General features: G+C 45.5%; 1 protein-coding gene across 3 annotated transcripts in view; it reads left to right on the forward strand.

Annotated features, from left to right (window-relative positions):
* The first annotated feature begins 3525 nt into the window (after positions 1-3525).
* Positions 3526-18389, forward strand: part of TAOK3 (TAO kinase 3) — a 94885-nt gene continuing 80021 nt past the window's right edge. For 2 of the 3 annotated variants that reach the window (XM_075434458.1, XM_075434461.1), the window contains exons 1-2: positions 3529-3632; positions 4449-4511. The gene's annotated coding sequence lies outside the window, so the exon portion shown is untranslated. Of the gene's footprint in view, positions 3633-4448; positions 4512-18389 lie in introns of all 3 variants that reach the window. The other variant, XM_075434459.1, reaches the window with a different exon arrangement.

An 18389-nucleotide genomic window follows, 5' to 3' on the forward strand; every position in this document is an offset into this window, starting at 1 on the left:
CTCCTTGTTTGCCACCAGGATGAGCCCACCTGCCACGAAGCGGCTGGACGGCAGGGCACACAGGCACAGCAGCACCCAGGTGAGGAGTGGACTGGTCTCGATGCTCACACTACTCTCTGCATTTTTTTTTTTTTTTTTTGATACAGAAATGAATTCCTTGTTCCTCCATACTCTCAGCAAAGCACCACCACGGTACCGTGATCTCACGCTCACCCAGGCGAAGCAGTCGCTTCACACCAGTAAATACCAGCTCCCACACAACAAGCACCCAAATCCACAGCGAATGCCCCGCTCCTGCCAGCCACAGGTTATCCTCTTCTGACTGGATGCTGCTGCAAAATTAAGGACCACAATCTAGATCCTGCAGCGAGATTCACAGGCAGGAAGAAAATCACAGCATGGTAGGGGTTGGAAGGGACCTCTGTGGGTCACCCAGCCCAACACCCTGCCCAAGCAGGGTCACCCAGAGCAGGCTGCACAGGACCGCGTCCAGGTGGGTCTTGAATGTCTCCAGAGAAGGAGACTCCACAACCTCCCTGGGCAGCCTGGGCCAGGGCTCCATCACCCTCAGAGGGAAGAAGTTCTTCCTCATCTTCAGCTGGAGCTTCCTCTGCTTCAGTTTGTGCCCATTGCCCCTTGTCCTGTTGCTGGGCACCACTGAAAAGGGTCTGGCCCCGTCCTCCTGACACCCACCCTGCAGATATTTATAGACATTTATAATAATAAATATAAATAATAATTTATAACCATTAAATACAACTTCCCACTCCACAGGAAGATGCTTCCCATTGACATTTCAGGCTAAATATCTCACTTGGCCACTTGCTGCACCTCTGCGTCACCTGGGAAAAACTAATTAGTCTCATTGCCTCCAGCAGAGCCACACTAAATGCTTCCCTTAGCAGCTGTGTGCTGCATTCCTCAAGCGAACAACGTGTTGACTCACCGAGACACCACGAACACCTAACCAAGGGAAAGGAAATGGGTTTTATCTCCAGGAGGCCTGAGCTCGCAAACACTGCGGCGCCGTTCCGAACTCGCCGAACCGGGCACCCAGCAGCCGAGAGGAGCAGCAGGTCACGCTCTTTGTTCTGAAAAGAACTGTACGAACGCAGCGTACACACGTTGCTTTCCTGTGGCTCATCCCAAAGATCCATTTGCCCTGACCGACAATTTTTAACGCGGAACACCCACGCAAAGTATGCCCGACACCTTTCTACGTAGCAAATATTACCTTTTTCAGGAGATGAGGCTGAGACAGAGCTAAAAGTCAACGCTAATGAGAGCGGCTCCCAGAGCTCGATGTCCCATTCGAGGGCATCCGACTCGGTGCGAGAGAGACACAACGCCAGAGCTGCTCGCCAGCTCTCCGTGGCCAGGCAGTGCCGGGTGCCAGGGGTTATTGGCATCTCGGGAAGCAATCCTCCCGCCCTGCTCCCTGTGCCGGGCCGCGGTGCCTGGCAGGGCTGCCTGGGGCCGCAGGATAGGGCACGGGGTGCCCACGCTGCACCCAGGGGTTTGGCCGCTCCCCGCAGATACACACCTGGCTTGAACTGGTCAAATCACTTTCCCAAAGTCATGCAATCGCAGAGTTAAAAACAGAGATGGGACTGGCTAAAGCCCTTTGTCGGAACAAACCAGAGCCCCCTCGCAGCTTTAGAAAGCTATTTCCCCCCCCCTTTCTTCCCCATCTCCTGTCTGCATCTCTTCCATCTGTGCCCACGTCCAGCCTTCCAGCTCTCCTGCAAGCCTTGTTCATGTTGCTGTGGGCAGCAAATGAGTTGCAAGCACGTCTGAACCAAGGCTGCCCTTCCAGGGTCAATTCATCCTGTGTTGCATTGCCTCAGCCCTTTCTGTTTGTCTGACCCGATGTATTCCTTCGGAGCAGCCCGTCCTCCGCACATCACACACAGGGCAGGGGCATTTCCCAACACGAGAGCACACCAAAACGCTTTGAACAGGAGGACCTGTGTGCAGCCTGGAAGAAACTGCAGGCAGCTGCTGATGCAAAATTTTTTTGCTCACTCTGTGGTCAAAACTGGAATCTCACTTGCTGTTGCTCCTTCCTAATTCCTCCTGTTTAATATTAGCCTTCTGGAGACACCCTCTGCTGTCATCTCTCAGGCATTCAGCGGGAACCCAAGGGAGGAGGTTCAGCTTTAAGGAATGCCATGTTTCCCTTGCAAATGCAGAAACTTAACTGTCTACGCCCCTGCGAGCTATCAGGGACAGTTTGAACTTCTCTGTCGAGCTGTTGTTCTTGGCTCATGTTTTCACCAAAACTGTTTTTCTCATCACGACTCATTTATTGGTTTACATACATTCACTCAGTTTGAAGCAACATTTCTGCCTCCTGCTTTGTCAGCATCAGCTATTCACATAGTAGCTGACACAGAAAACATGCTTGCTGTGCTTTTCTTTCCCTTTGTAAGGAATAGAGGGGAAAAAAAATAAGGTTAAGAATCTCAGTTTATAAACAGAGATTACAGCAATCCATTTATTGGATGAATTAGGTGACTGTAACAAAAAGCCTGTAATATGGTACCTCGGCCTTTGAAGAACAGAACGCACACCAACACCCTTACACACGGCTTTCAGGTTTCTGTGCCTTTAGTTTCAAAGGGCTGATGGTCCTAGAAGAAAGCCCAGGAGAAAAACGGCTATCAGGAACACAAGTGTAGAATGAGGTTGCACAAGGAAGAAGACAAAGCTCTGCTCCTTCAGGTTTGCTTAGCAGGAAAGTACTCAAAAACTATCAAAGGATAAGGCACTGTGGGGCTCTATAGCGATAAAGGAAGGAGCACTTGCCTTTAGATTGGGAGGCTGCAGGGAACCACAAAGTGCAGCAAGAACGCTGTATCACCTTACCCTGCCTCTCTACTCTCAGCTCTTCCTACCCCAGACCTCTTAACCACTGCTAAAGCTCCTTCTTCTTCTTGGGAGTCCTTTCCTCCTGCAGGCACAGCACTATTAAGGCAAAGCTTCGCTTTTTTTTCCTGTTACTGGGAATCCCTGCCCGATGTGCCCGGCCACAAGACACGCAGCCGTTGCTCCGGCTCCCCCAGCCCTGACAGCAGGCACTTAAAGGCTCAGAGCTGCCTTTTCACTGGGCCCGGACACAGTTCCCTCACACGGCGGCGGCCACTACAGGCCCAGGCCCGGGCGCGGCCCCTCACACACCTGAGGCCGCTGTGGGCCCCCACACCGCCTACCCGCGGCCCTGAGGAGCCCCCCCGGGTGCGAGGGGCGGCTGCTGTTAACGGCTGGGCCTGCCCCGGGGCCTCCGCTCCCAGCGGGACCGCGCAGGCGGCCGAATCGAGCGCCGATGCTCGAGGAGGTGCTATCGATGAGGCGGTGGCGCTCCGCTGCCTGGCCTGAGCCACCGGGCTGGGTAGCCGAGCGCCGATGCCCACTCCCTCTGTCCCTCCCTCCCGCCCACGGCGGGCAGGCCGTGGAGCCGATCGCCGAGCGGCCGCGCGATTAGCCGCGCCTGGCGGGGGAGCCGCACCTCGGGCGGCGGCGGGGCCGTGGCAGGAAGCGGCGGGGACGGGGCACGGGGCACGGGGCCGGGCCGGCGGACACCCTGCCGCCCTCCTGCCGCCTCCCTCCCGGGCGCCGCCGGCCGGCACCAGGTGAGGGGCGGGGGGCGGGGGGGAGCCGCGGGCACCGGCTGAGGGGGCGCGCGCGGCGGCTTCGCCTCTGACAGGCGGGTCCCGCCGGGGCGGCGGAGCAGGGGCAGCGGCCGGGCTCGGCGGCGATTTTGGGGCTAAAAAAAGCACTTTCTGGCTGCCCCGGCGGTCGCTGTCTGTCGGGGGGGGGGGGGGGGGGTGGAGGGGGAGCGGGTGTCCCGGGGCACCTCACGGGGAAGCGCCTCAGGGGTGCGGCCGGGCCCGCCCGCTCCGTCGGAGCTGCTCGGGACCCGGCGTAGCGGCCTCGGGGCTTTGAGCTTTGGGGGGGGGGGTTGGGTCCCGGCGGGTGGGCGAGCCCCCCCTGGGCCCGCTGCCCTCGTTCTGCGGCCGGCTGGGGTGCGGGGGCCCAGCAGCCGGGGTGCTTTGGGGAGCGCTGCCGCCGCGCAGCCCCTCGGGGCGGGGAGCCCGGCCGGCGTGGAGGAGTTGCACGGCCGGGACAGCAGCTACAGCGCGTTCGTTCGCGTTGTCGGCTGTGGGGAGGGGGAAATGTCTCGGTGGGGGGGAGAGGAGGGAGAGCGGCCGCGTTTCCTTCACCTGCAAGCTGGGGACACTGTCTGAGCTCGGACAAACAGCGGGTGCCCGGATCGGTTTGTGAACACGTCGTTTCCACGGCGTTAGTATTGGCCTAGTGAAATTCGGGTGAAAAGGGGAGCTTGGTTACTGTCCACTTGCTTAGACTGAGTTGGAAGTAATTACGTAGGTCTGGTTTTAGCAGATGTATCTGTCCTTTTAATGACATCAAGAAATGATTTACTGTAGGTGCTGAATGTCATCTAGCAGTACTCATATTTGCATGGGAAGGAGAGAGAAGGAGGACACTAGGCAAGTACTGAGCCCTTAGAATTTTCTTTCATATCTATCTCCTTGTGTCTTTTTTTTTTTTCCTTTCTCCCACGAACGTAAGCAGAATTAATTCCCTAATCTTATAACTATGGTATTTCTAAAATTTGGTAGCTACTCAGTAGCCGTGGTAGCATCCAGATTTTCCCTGGTCATGTACGCAGCCTGGGCAGAGCTGAGCAGCTCGGTGCCGGGTTTGCCGTCCGCAGCCAGGGTGTTCTCCTCAGGGTTGTGCTCCAGCAGCTGAACGCTGATCTCCAGGTGTGTGGAGTCCTCGGGCTCAGCACCCGGTCATGGCTGCTCCCATGTCTGTTTAAAAACAGCAGAACAGGTGTTGCTGGTACGGCCTCCCGGCTGTGCCGAAGCCTCCGAGCGGGAGGATGTGCCCAGGTAGTGGGTGAGCTGTGCTCTGTTCTGCTTTCTGTCCAGGAGGATTTCAGATCACATTGCCCACCTTACGGGACAGTGATCTGAACAGGAGGATGAAAGCAGTTCAGGGTTGTGAATCGACGGGGCACGTTCCTCGCCTCTCCTCTCCTGCGGAAGGTATTCTGCGGTGCACAAGGTGATGAGAAGTTTATGGTGCTCGTCTTTGGGCGAGGAGAAGTGAGCTCCAATCTGTTCTTTAAGGTCTGCTTATATGTTTTCAACAAATGTTGAGAATGCTACAATGCTTAGGGTCGTGTTGCTTATTCTGCTAGTGGTCATTACTTTATTGTGTCTTATACTAGATCTATTAGAGTACATGTGTCAGTATTTCTATATTGGTAATGGATTGTTTGTGGAGAGAAAGAATACGCAATGCTTGTTCCTCTCTGTCTTATGTCTTGAAAACTGTGTCACTTCTGGTAGCCAGCTAATTCTGAGTTCTCAGGGGGTGATGTAACAATACAGAGTGTGCTTTCAATGTGAACATCTGTTCACAAACTCTCTTTTAACATTGAAATAAACACAAATATCTGACAACTTATATCTTTTATGCACTCACAGTGAGGCTGCAAACCGTTCTTATCTGCATTAATGTGTAGTTCTTTTCAGGTTTTGTCAAATCAAGATTTCTTATTTACCCTGTAACTCATCATATAACTTCCTCTGGCATCTGATCTGAGGAGAACTTGAGCTAGATTGTTTCCATCTTCCCTTCCCAGTATGAGGGTTTTCAGACTGCAGACTGCTTCTTCTGTATATGTATTACTTACAGTGATTCTCTGTGCGTGCTTTGCTTTTGCTTTGTTAAGTTCATTATCAGTTAAAAAGGAACCTTGCAAGTCATAACTTTTAAAGATGAGGTATTTCTACTTGTGAGCATTCTAAAGATGGATCTCGTATCAGCAGGCTTTTGCTGTTAAATGTATTTTTTGTAATGTGTTGCAGGACAGGATGATCTTTCAACAGAACTGGGCTCTGTCCTTTCTGACTAATCAGCTGTCTTGCCTGTGAGAGAAAAAACCCTGTTTGTACGCAGCTGGCCTGGAGTTTGCTGGGCTGACACGGGCTCTTCAGGAAACCCTGTGGCTGGGGAGCAGAGGGGTAGCAGTGTCTGTGAAGTTGGCTGCACCAAGGGTGGGGTCAGCAAGGTTGGAGCAGGAACACAGAGTTGTTTTCTCCATTTGCAGGTTTTTGTTCCAGGTTGTTCTGCAGCCTGCTGAAATGCTGCAGCATTCAGGTTGTGGGAAGTGGCGAGGGAGGAGGTGTTCACAAAACACTTTCAATTTTACTGATTTGTTCATTTTACTGGGAAAAAAAGTTCTTACTGTCCTTAATGTTTTTAAATAGAAAACAGTCCTTTTGTTTTAAGATAGAGTTCAGGTTCTTTTAATGGAACCTCTCTATGGTTTAGTGACAGCATTTACAGCAAACTGAGTTTGAATGAAAGTGCGATTTTGGTATCAAAGATATTAAAGAAGTAGACTTCCATAAAATCAAGTCTCAGCACATGCTCAGCTTTTTTAATAGATGTGCTTTCATGCAACAGTAAAAAAAATTCAAAGTAGTAAACCCAAAAGAGTGTTTTATGCTTATTATTTTCAAACTACTTCCTTATCTGAAGGCCATTGATTAAAGCTGAATGATTTGATTGCTTTTGGCTTAGCGCTGTGTAATAAACATTATGCAATTGCATTGCGCCTGCTTGTTCGTTAGTGCTGTCAAGGGAAGCTCAGTGAGTTTTCCTGACACTGTCTTGTTATCGCTGTCCGAAATCACCGTGTTAGGTTTGTTTTAATATATTGGGAAACATATTTTAGAAAGTGTTGATCTGATAAAGCTAGGGTTCCTTAGATATTTTGACTAAAGAGAAGGAAAGCTGTCTTCCTATTTTTATGTAGGTAGCGCACATTCTGACTTTTCATTTTGATCTGCTGGCTGTATTGCAGCACGCAAAGCGTGATCGTACAGCGTGCGCCACTTAACATTGATATTGCATACCAGGAACTGTAATCTATGTGAACCTCAGCTCCTAATTAATGAGGAGGAAAGTTGAAATGGAAATTAAACTAAATTAATTGGGTGTGGTCATCCATCTCCTGAGCTACTGAAGGGTGGTGGAAATCACAGTGCCCTCCTAAGTATTTATGATACTGTGGCAACTTCTGTTGAGTCTTTATAAAGCCCCACTTCACAGTATTAAAGAGCAATGCTTTTAAAGTGGCAAGTTGTCCTTATTCTGTAGAACTGTATCGTGGGTATTTCATTTTTACTTTCGGTTGGAAATGTGAAAAATATATGCAAAGATCAGTAGGTTTTGTTCTCAGATAGAAGAAACCTGGAGTACTGCTAGTTTGTTTTTTTTTTTTTTAAAAAAGTTGTTTAAGTGAATTCGAAGAAATTGTTGATATTAGATTGTCTAGGTTGCTTGGGTAGGCTTGTTCTTATTGAGGATGGCAAAGAATGCATGTGATTTGAGCAGTCTGGAAGTTTTCTTGTTTATGTGCTCCGCCTTGTGTTTGTGTTGTCTTACTGGACTTTCCCTTTGTGTAAGAAATTGATAGTTTAATTTGTAAGGGAAGGGAAATTTCAAATTTAATATAGGGAGCTTACAAAACAAGTTTGTCCGAGTTGTTAATGAAGCAAGCACTTATGGCCTTGAACAGGTAATAGCTTGATGTTGATGTAATTATTATTTTTTTCCCCACCCTGAATATTAGGTCAAAATGGACTCTGGTTTATTTTGAATTTAATGAAACCAATAGTTATGTGGGAACGTGCAGTTGCATGCCTTCCTACTTAGCTACAAAAGGCTTTCAAATAAGGGCATTTTCACAGTTTGTTCGACGTATTAATTTCAGTCTGTCTTTCTGGGTATTAGCATAATTAGGCATGGTTGGGCCACGGGGGTTGATTGGGCAAAGCTGGAGAGCACAGCTCATTCAGGTGAACTCATCTTCGTAAGGCTGCCTTTAAAATTTTGGGCTAGTGAATTCCCCCCCGTTTGCAACCCCTTCTGCTGTCACTCTGTTAATGTTGGCTTACCTGAGAGACCAACTAATTCCTCAAAAGAAGGGCAAATGGTGGCCTCGGTGTGCCGCGTTTCCAGGCCTTCGTGCCTTTGCTTCGATAGAAGCAGCTTTTACGTTCAGGTTGTGCTGTCTTTGGGCAGAGAGGGAAAGCTGATTGTACTTAATCTAAGAAATTGTCACTTTGAGTGGAGATGTTAACCCCAAAGTCCTGGATAAATTCCTGTCTAGGAAACTGCACAACCTACCGCGTTGCTCTGTAGCCTGAAATGTGTCCATGGCTTTGGTTTGGGTTTTAACTTTTCTCCCAAACCGCTCTCCGGAGTTACTGTGGCGCAGAATGTGGCAGGTGCCATGTTCCAGAGTAACTGCTTTTCAGTACTGAGAGCAATGAATCTTGTATGTAGCGTGCGTATTTTCACATGCGGGAAGCAGTTTAGGATGAAAGGTGTTATGACTACCAGATACTATCATCATTTTATGAGCACGATGTCTTTATTAGATTGGGATTGATGAATGTGTGCCAGGTTTTCTGCATAATGAGTCTGCTTCTGGAGAGATGCAAATCGCGTGCTCACTTCCTGCATTAAAACTCTTTTTTTCCTTGATTTTAAAGAAGTGATCTGCTCTTCTGTTGCACAGAATCTGGCATAAAATCGAGCAGATTTATTTAGGGTTGCCCTTGAACGCTGTGAGTGTTTAAGGCAGATTTACAAGAATATAGTCACTGGTGATTCACTTTGAGATGATGTTTTTCTCCCTTGTAATGGAACATATGGGAGTACGTAGCATATGGTACCGCTGAAAATTGTTAAACGCAGAGCACTGATTTATTACACAGCAAAAAGAGTTTGGATTTTTAGTCTAACGCTAAGCAGAAAGCTTTATAAACATTTCTGGCTGCTGGTTTGCATTGGATGCACTGCTGTGATGTAGTGGTAAATTTTCAAAGAATTCCTATAAATGAAAACAGCATTCTTCCAAAAGCTGTGCATGCACCCGTCGCGCTGGAGCGAATTCATGAGCTTCCTGGATGTTTTGTTAAAGGAGATGGGGTTGTTGGTTTTTGTTAACAACCCACTGAAACAGCTTTGAATCTATTGTCTGAGCAGCTCTGTCCTGAGTCTGCCCAGCCTCTTCGCCCTCCAGAAGGATGCTGATTTTCTTGCGGTTCAGTCTCACTCTATGGGATGCCAACTTAAAAACTGAAATCCCTTCTGTCTTTATGGGAAGTAGAGGTATTAAGAATGTGTAAATATATAGTTTTCTTCCAGTCTTACTGGCCAAAACATCTTCCTTCTGTGTATTGGGGTTTTTTTTGTCTTCGTGTGACTTCTGGAGGGGTTTTTTTTGGTGAGGCGGGTGGAGGAAGAAAATGTGCACCTTGATCCTTTCAGTGCACAAGAGAAAGTGTACTAAAGTGCAGTTACAGAGAACATAAATTCCAATCGACTGTTTCCTTGTGCTCTGCTGTGTTTCTTAACTATTCATCTTTTAGATGATTGTAATCTCTTCAGAGCAGGCATCACTTCTGCTGTGGTTTTGTAGGTCTTACTGCAGCATAACTGAAGCTCGCAGGTGCTGTAGTAATATAGATCATAAATAGCTGGTCGTGAGAGTACATTGATTAAGCTTTTTCAAAAATGATTTAAGCAATAAGTGGAACCTTCATTTCAGCCTTAGAATGGTGTTTGTGTTTGTCTCTTTTTCTGATGAAAAACTTGGCTCTATTTATTTGTAAACGTTAAAGTGCTGGTTAAAACAGACTTTAAGCCAAATTTGGTACTGCTTTTGTTAGGTCAAAGATACATAATAGCTGTGAGAGAGAATATATACGCTCTCTCAAATTTGTATTTTTTTTGCATAAAAATCAGATGAGGCTTACTTACTTCTTACTTGGCTTATGATAATCTGCTGTTCAGTTCAGGGTTTCTTGTGTGTTTCTGCTTATTTTGACTGGTTCAGGTAAAGTTTAAGTATGCTGTATACTTAAGGAGGAAAAAAACGATTTGACATCATTAAAACCTGATGTTATTTAATAAAAGGAAGTAGTATCGTTGAGGGAATTAGCTAATGACCTCTTGTTACCATCGCCTTCAGGATGTTAGATCCTCCCTGCGCTTGCCTCGTTGTTAGTCATAGATTGGAAAACAGGCTTGTTCCCCCCTCCCAACTCTTACGCAGTTTCTCAACTTCAGATGAACTGATCGTTGACCTAAACCACGTGAAGAAACTGAAGTCAAGAAAATACTCCCTTTCCACTTGCAGAGTGTACTAGTGTTGTACAACTTAGCATGTTGATTAACTCTAGTTCCCAGTTTTAACCTGTACATAGAATATTTCTTAAAAAGTATTAGTCTCAAATGAATTTTCATTTATACCATTTTTAATCTTAACATTGGTTGTGGTTTCAGTTTTAACTCTAAACTTCTTTCAGAAGAGAGGAAAAATATTTCTTATCTGGAAAGTATGCAAGTGGCAGAGCAGATAAGATAATTGAGACCTAAATGTGAGCTGGGATGGAAACAGCCTCTGTTAAGAGTCAGGTCTCATCTGCTTTGCCACAGTCCGGAGGTGCTTTAATGCGTACCAGCACAGTGAGTTTGTCAACCTCTGGAGAACGCAGTGAGTTTTGACTCTGCTGCTGCTTTGGCATTAAGAGACGTGAAGCTTTCGCTGGAGTGTTAGAGGCTCGTGTTCTCAGAGTCAGGAGTCTGACATTCATTTGGGAAGCAGACAGCCCAAAATGGGAGGACTTTATGGCTCTCCTGCCTGTAACCACACTGTGCTTCTAAAGTGAGGATTAGAAATAAAAAAACGTTCCACCTTGTTGTTCCACTCAGGCAGTTGTTCCTCTGGGTCGCTTGTGCACATTTCTGCGTGATCTCTTTTCTCTGCAGAGGATCCCCACGGAAGGTAACAACCTTTCCATTTTTGGCTCTTTCCACAGAGGAAAAGCTCCTGTTAGGGTTGTAAAGGTGGTGTTCAGCACTTGATGGCCCAGGTGGGCAGGAGGTAGTAATGCAGGTATCTAAAAGCAGAATATATCAGTAACTACTGGACTTACTTTTTTTTTTTTTGCTACACAAAGCCTTATTTTTGCTTTGTTTACTTCAACTCTGCTTTTGCAATATTCAACTTTGTATTTTAGGGTTGCTTTACCAAAAAGTATGTAGTTTCAAGTGAAGTCGTCCTCTTACGGAAGCAGATAGTAGAGGATTTTTGGTACAAAATCAGCATTGGGCTTAGTATTCTGCTGCAGAAGATGCAGTCACAATATGAACATGATGTAAATCAAAAGATACCTAATATGCATAAAGAGCTGCAGAAATTGCAAGTAGATGTGTGATATACAGTAGGAGCAGTTCAGATCCGAAAGGCTGGCTGAGTATTCGCTTGAACAAGTGCTCCAAATTTCAGGTGTGTTGGGGACCTTTCCTACATTTCAGGTTTCCAGCGGTACGTTACAGTGAGCTTTCTGCCAGCCTGACAAGGATAGCTTAGTGCCTTAGAATAAAGCAGTAGAAACTTGCTGACTAAGGCTGGTTGTTTAGTTTCTTTTTCCTTGGCCACCTGAGTGTTTTGGAAGAACATTGTTTCTGTTTTTGAGAAGTCTTGTCCTTTCCTGATAGCTGAGCCCACACCAGCCAGAGGTGGTCAAATGAGATTGTGGTCTGTTGTGTTGCGCAGTTTGTGTTGGATCCAGGCTCCGGAGATATCCGGAGAGGCAGAGGCACAAGCACCCGGGTCTGCTGCCATGCAAGCTGCAGACTGGAGCCCCAGGCTACCACTGCAGCTCCGCTGAAGTTTAAGGTCAACTCCTTGCAAATATTTTAGGAGGACTTATATTCAAATGCTATTTATAAGACCAGACTAATTTCTTTCTTCATAATGATGGCCTTTTGGCTGATGACAGGGCTGGAATCTGGAAGATCTGGATTCTGTATGCCACTAGTCAGCTGTGTATCCACAGGGAAGTAATTTGCTAGCTTTCTGCCTCAGTTTTTTTATCTGTATTTAAATGAACAAGAAAAAAAAAAGGTTGACTAATACCTGCCTCACAAGGCTGTGAGAGCACAGTTAGTAGCCTCATGCTGCAAGATGTCCGGAAAACACTATAGGAATGTTCAAGAGGCTTATTATGGTTAAGGCCCTCGCAGTGAGAGAACTGGTTAAGCCTGGCTTATTGTTAGACCATTCATTAAGGAGTCTTAATAGCTGAAGCTATGGTGGTAGCTGTTCTGGCTCCACCTTCAATTACCCAGGGTAGATACAGATGGCTGCAATGCTGGGGCGCTGCAGTGGTCTGGAATAGAGCTAAAGCAGATGCACAAACGTTGGAGTCTGCCTTGAGCGCTTCATTTCTGTTTCACGGCTGGTTTTGCATGCAGGTCATGCCGTAGCCTAAGTGAATTTTGCCAGTTTAGCATCGTGATGATTACTTATTCTGCCACTATGGAGCCCTTAGCACCTTCTTGCCAAAAGAAATACTATATATTCAGCTGAATTTTTCCTGTGTATCTGCCTAACTTTTAATCTGCCATGTTTTCACTTTGTAAATTGAACAAAACATATAAAAAATTATTAGGCAACAGAAAGGTTAGTATTAAAAGGCGTAGAAACCAAATATTAAAAGCCTCTTAAGATTTGGCAATCTTCAAGCTCGGGTTATCTTTAGACAACCTGTGAAACTTTTGTGTGAATGCTCATTCTGTAGTTTTTAAAAATTCATTTGATAGTGTGTCCGTAAAATATCTGTCAGTTTTACCCCTTCTGGTCAGCATTATAATAAGCAACTATGCAAGAAAAGGAGAAAACCCATTTTAAGAAAGACTGGGTATCAGGGTGTTTTTCCAAAACTTAATAATCTTGTCAGTCATTAGCAGTGGTACCTTATTAAACTTTAATAACTTCAAATTCACCAGTGCCATACTCATGTACCTGAAAATCAAGATACAGCCTTGACAACTGAGGACTAAATCCAGATATTTTTATTTGTCTTCGGAGTTTCATCTCTATGATTATATATGTAAGCTGTTTTCTGTCTCTTGACAGAGTTGAAATGTATTGACTGAAAGAAAAATACAAACTCAGATTCCTATTGAAACACAGAGCTTGAGGAGGTAGGGATCAGGGGTCTGGGAGCATGAAATTGATTGTGAATTTTAAACCATGAGTCTGTAAATTAACATGAATTTTAAGTTGATGTTACTGCTGAATTAAAACCAGCTCTTGCTCTGTCCTCTCCTTGGTTGCCTGAGTTGTGTTGGCACAAACCTTGGTTCTACCGGAGTGTGATCCAGCTGCAGAATAACCGTGGGTAGCAAAGGCAGTGGTCCGGGGGTAGGAATGAACAGATGGGGAATGAGGATGGGGCTGGAAGGTAGGAAATTCCCTCTAGTGAAGTACGGGTAGTACTGCTAAATTATACTAAATTTCTGTAGAAAAAAAAAATACACCAACCAAAACCCCCTGTACCACTGTTGAGTTTAAGCTAATGAGTAAATTAGGGAGTTTCACTTTCTGTTTCTTGAGAATTAGCTGGGTCTAGCAGCATTTGTGTTGTCTTGGGCTGCAAACTGCAGCGGAAGACTTGAATTGGAATGAACATACCCTCCTTTCACTGTATTTTGCTGTGTTTCTGAAGTGTTTTTTGGGAAACCTAAATTTGGTGCTTTATATTACTTGCACCTGCTTCTTTTTTTTTTTTTTTTTTTTTCCAAAAAGGGGGTTGTGTTCACATATGTAATAGAAAGAAAGAAAGGCTTTTTTGAAAGGCTGACATATTTTGCTGCATGTTAGTTGTTCAGTATTTTATAGCCTACATAGAAGAATATCCCTGTCTTAAGCAGGGGAAAGCCCCAGGCAGAATGCTTGTCTTCTGGGCACTAGGAATATTGACTGGAAGAGGATGACGCGTAAGCAAACACGTACTGCCAAAGTTTTACTTCATTCTTCAGGTATACAGTGGCTTTTTAAAATGTCAGGTCATGGCACCTTATGACAGGAATCATGTGAAGGTGAAAAGTGATTTCTTAAGTCTTATGTGTTCTTGAAGTCTGAGAAATACTTGCAGTATATAAGCAAGAGCCAAAAATTGGAAGAGGAAGCACCAATACGTACTAATTTTCTTCAAACAGGCTGTTTGTTTCATTAATACAAATGTGGAAAGCTTCGGTTTGTTTGCTTTTTTTCTTGAGGGAGAGCTTTAGTTTAGGTAAGCAGGCCAGCACAACAGAAATCTTTGAGCTCTGCTAAGTACACCTGCCTTCCAAAGCCATCCAGGGAATTTGTGGTGAATGTGTAAAGAATAAAACATCCCCGGTAAAGAACGTTCGGCCCCAGTGGCAGGGCCTCTCTCCTGTCCAGAGAGCATTTGCAGCTGTTGTCAGTGAAGTTGCGGGTAAGAGTCTCAAGGGTGTACAGAGAGGAAGTCAAAGAACTTTCATATTTATGCTCTCTGTCTTCCCGGTTGCCTTAAACCACAAGGACAGCTTAATTTGTGTCATCATTCATAAGTGAGGAACTCTTGTGAAGTTCGGAGGAACGCTGAGTGTCTGGCTGGAAGTCCCTCTGCGTCCTGTGCCGTGGTATTCCTGCAGCTTGGAAGCTGTGTAGGCGATGGGCAGGTTGCGGATGTGAAGAGTTACTGCTCGCATCGTGGGCGCCTGGCGAGAGAACTTCCTACTGCTGGCTGCTAACCTCGTGGAACCACAAGTGCTGCTACAACTGTTAGTAGAAGGGGGATGTGGGGTGGGGTCTACCTCCCCCAGCTGAGGACTGATTGAAGAAAACTGTTGCAAAGCTCGGAGTGACTTAATGAAACGGATGGCTGTCCTTGGGTCTGTCCTGGTGGGGTCAAGCGGCTGGGACCAGCTGCGGTGGTTGGTTGGGTTTGTTTTTTAAAAACCAGGGTGTTTAGAAACAGGCTTTTGAGCTTTGGTGGGTAACTGGTGGCCAGGGAGCTGCATTTCTGTGCAGTAGGGAAGATGTTGGTTACTGGCGCCATTTCCTCCATGAAGTGGGGTTTTAATTGGTCTTTTTACTGTCAGGGTACCAGTAGAGCACAAAATTTTTTTAATAACTGTCATGTGATTTGTTCTCTCTTCTCAGGGGAAAAACTGTGTGCAGTGTAGAGGGGTTTTTCTGCTCATGAATTTGTGTGTGCTGCCTCTTTGTTAGAGAGGGCAGGTCAGAGGAGAGCACGTTGCCTTCTTACTGGAAGCTTGCAAAGATTTTGGAGGGGCTTTGCTGCTTTTGTGTGTTACTGTGAGGTCTGTGACCACCTTTTGAGTGGGACATCTGCACAGTTGAGTTTTACATTATCCTAGGTTTCCTTTGTTTTTTCTCCTTCACCCACTATCACTATCCTTGTTTATGTTTTATGTACAAAAAATAAAGGTCAGATATACTGAAAACGTTCTCCTTAAAAGGTTGCATGTTCAGGGGGGTTTGATCCCTGTATTGGCATAGCAGCGAGATAAATGAACATGCTGATGTTGCGCAGTGAGGTTTAAAAAAATGGTTTTTTAAGGAGACATCTGGGTGAGAGGGAGCAAACCTCAAAAATGAAAATTGCTTTTCTATTTTATGATCATTCAAAATATTTTGGAATTAAAAGCAAAATTGAGGTTGAGTAAATTGATTTTTTTTTTTGAACCACTTGTGCTAAGAGCTTATTTTATGTAATTACTGGGGCGTGACTTTAAATTCTGGGCAGGACTTTGTGGCCTGTTAGCATCAAGTTCAGCTTCTGATGTTGCAATGAAGAAGGAAGTGAGTGTGTGTGTGTGTGCTTGGGGAGGGGGAGAAGAAAGCACTTCTGCCTAACCACATAAGGTGGGAATTGCAGCTGGCCGGTTATTTTTAGCTTCTAACTATCTCATTGTGAATGTGAATCTTTTTCTTTTTTTGTTCTTTTTAATCTGAATGTTTGGTAAATGAAGCTGTCAGTTACCATTTTGAAAAAATTTTTTCATACTGAAATGCACTAAAAGTAGATGACTTCTTCACCCCAATTTTATTCATTAAAACTTTCAAGTCTTTTTCAGCCCCCAAAGCTGCAGGACTGGGTGTGATGTATTTCGCAAGTATCTCTGTCTGCCGTTGACGTTTGCAGTTGTGCGTCCATAGCTAAGAATATATGCAGAGTAGAGATTGCAAGGAAAGGTGAGACCTGACAGATCAGCCTCTGTAGCTGGAGAAACACAGAAGCTTTGTTAAAGGAAGAAAATAAACCCAAAGGATTTGGTTTTTGCTCCCTACTTGCAAAAACTTGCAACGATGTGGTCATAAGGACTATTTCGTGGGTAGGAGGGAGATGCAAAAGATACCATCAGTTTCCATCAGTGTGTTTTCCAGTCACTTGCTGTAGTAGTGATTCATTTTTGTTCAGTTGTTCATCCTGGCCTGAAGAGAGACATATAGAATGTTTCCATTTTAAGCTCTTCAGCAGAATGGATGAATAAACTTACCCTTCCTATGTTGGTTTTTGCCACAGTGGGTGAGCTTTCCGTCCTGGGATCAGTCTGTTTTGCTGCACTGGCCTAAAATATCCACCCTCTGAAAGCTCTTGGTATGCTATCGGAACACTGATGGAAGAAAATGTTCTAACCATTTTGCTTCAGGGTTGCTGGTCTTAAAATGCACTGTTAAAAATAACAAGTTTCTCTAAACGCATACGGCAATGTTTTCCTGGCTTCCCTGCCTCTTCCCCCTGTATTAGATGCCATTAAAAGCTACCAAAACTCAGCAATGTCCAAGTCAAGTGCATAGCCATGTGCATTTGCTGCAGCTTTAATAGTCTTTATTCCAGGCTTGCTTAAAGAAAATTGTGGAAGTTTTTCATAGATGGAAGGCCTCTGCTTGCCACAGTAAGTACCATGCCAGCAGCAGTGGTGCACGCATGTTTTTTCGTCCCCAGGTAGTGTCCTGCAGCCTCTGGCACCTAGGGAGAGCCTGGGGATGCCGAGTTGTCTCCTGGTCTTTGGTCAGACTGCCAGCTGCGCAAACAGTGTCACAGCAGCTCTTAAAGCGGCAATGACCAGAAGGCAGAAAAAGCTTTCTGTGTGCAGGGGAAGGTACCCTGCCGTAATTTCAGGAGTGAAAGAGCGGAGATAGGTACAGCTCATGGTAACCTTTAATAAACTGTGTGGCACTGACATGACAGTGAAATGCTGCCATATTGGGGTACCAGGGAATATAGTTCCTGTCCTCATTTAGTCTTAGACAATGTTTTTTGAAATTATTTTTATACTGCTTTAAACTGTCTGATGCTGACTCAGTTTGGCCATGAAAGTCTGAAGGCTTCTAATCTAGAGCAAGGTTTTCTCTGTCAGCAGAACAGGTGTATTCTAGAGATGATTTTTTTCCTCTCTGACCAAACCATCTCTTTTCATGTTGATCTTGAAAGATCTGCTGCTCTCGCTGCCTTTGTCTTTCCCCAAAGACCAGCTCATTCACCAAACTCCTGTTAGGCTCTGTCTACCTTTGTGAACATGTTTGTGGTGGCTCTTTCACATTTTCTGCTTAAGAAGCTGCACTGAAATCTACAGTGTCTGATATTAAATAAGAAAGGCTTGATGGTGAATGCTTTCAATTACTGTTTGCATAAACCAGCTCTGGAAGGAAGTACAGGGCTAGGAGGCATTTCCAAGCCAACAGAGGCAGCAGTATATGTAACAGTAGCTAAATTCCCTGTAGCTTTTCCAGAATCTTTATATAGTAATCTGAGCATATTGCACTGTTTTCAGAAGCAGCTTTAAAATTTTATCCTCCCTGCTAAATTACATACCAAATGATGCATTTACTGAATTGAATCAAGAAACCTCTGGTGGTTCAGATGGAAGTGTTGAATCCATATGTAAGGCTGCTGAATCTGCCTGCTGAAGTGTGTAACTTCTCGCAGGTAGTTAGGAAGCACTGCTGTCTGGGTTGGGGCTGACCTAAACCCAAATTCCCAGCCCCCAAAACTACCGGGGATAAATGCATACCAGAAAAAAAAGGAAATTTTGCTGTGGAATGTGTTTGACTAGCTTCTGAGCATTAGAAGATTTGTTAGCCTGTAATTAATTTCAGTTATGATAGATTTTGATTGGCTGTCAAAAATGTGCTTCAGATGAATTTGATGCACTTCTCTTTGTGCTGGTCATCTTGTTCCTCATCCTTAAAGTGCTTGTGCTCTGTCTGGCCCTGTTTTGGAAGATAGTACAGCCTTTGAAGGACACTTTGGTTTCTGTGTGGCCTTTAATATCTACCAGGTTTGTTTAGCATTTGTCTTTGAGATTTACAGAGCATTTTGTGTTTGTTTTGGCTGTTAATTTATCTCCCTTTCTCAGTAAGTCCAGTCTCTTCTGGCAGCTGGCAATGGGCTGGGAGCGTGAGGATGCCCTCGGAGCCTGTGTTT

This window comes from Opisthocomus hoazin, chromosome 13 (genome assembly GCF_030867145.1).
Source record: "Opisthocomus hoazin isolate bOpiHoa1 chromosome 13, bOpiHoa1.hap1, whole genome shotgun sequence".
In the NCBI taxonomy this organism is placed as follows: domain Eukaryota; kingdom Metazoa; phylum Chordata; class Aves; order Opisthocomiformes; family Opisthocomidae; genus Opisthocomus; species Opisthocomus hoazin.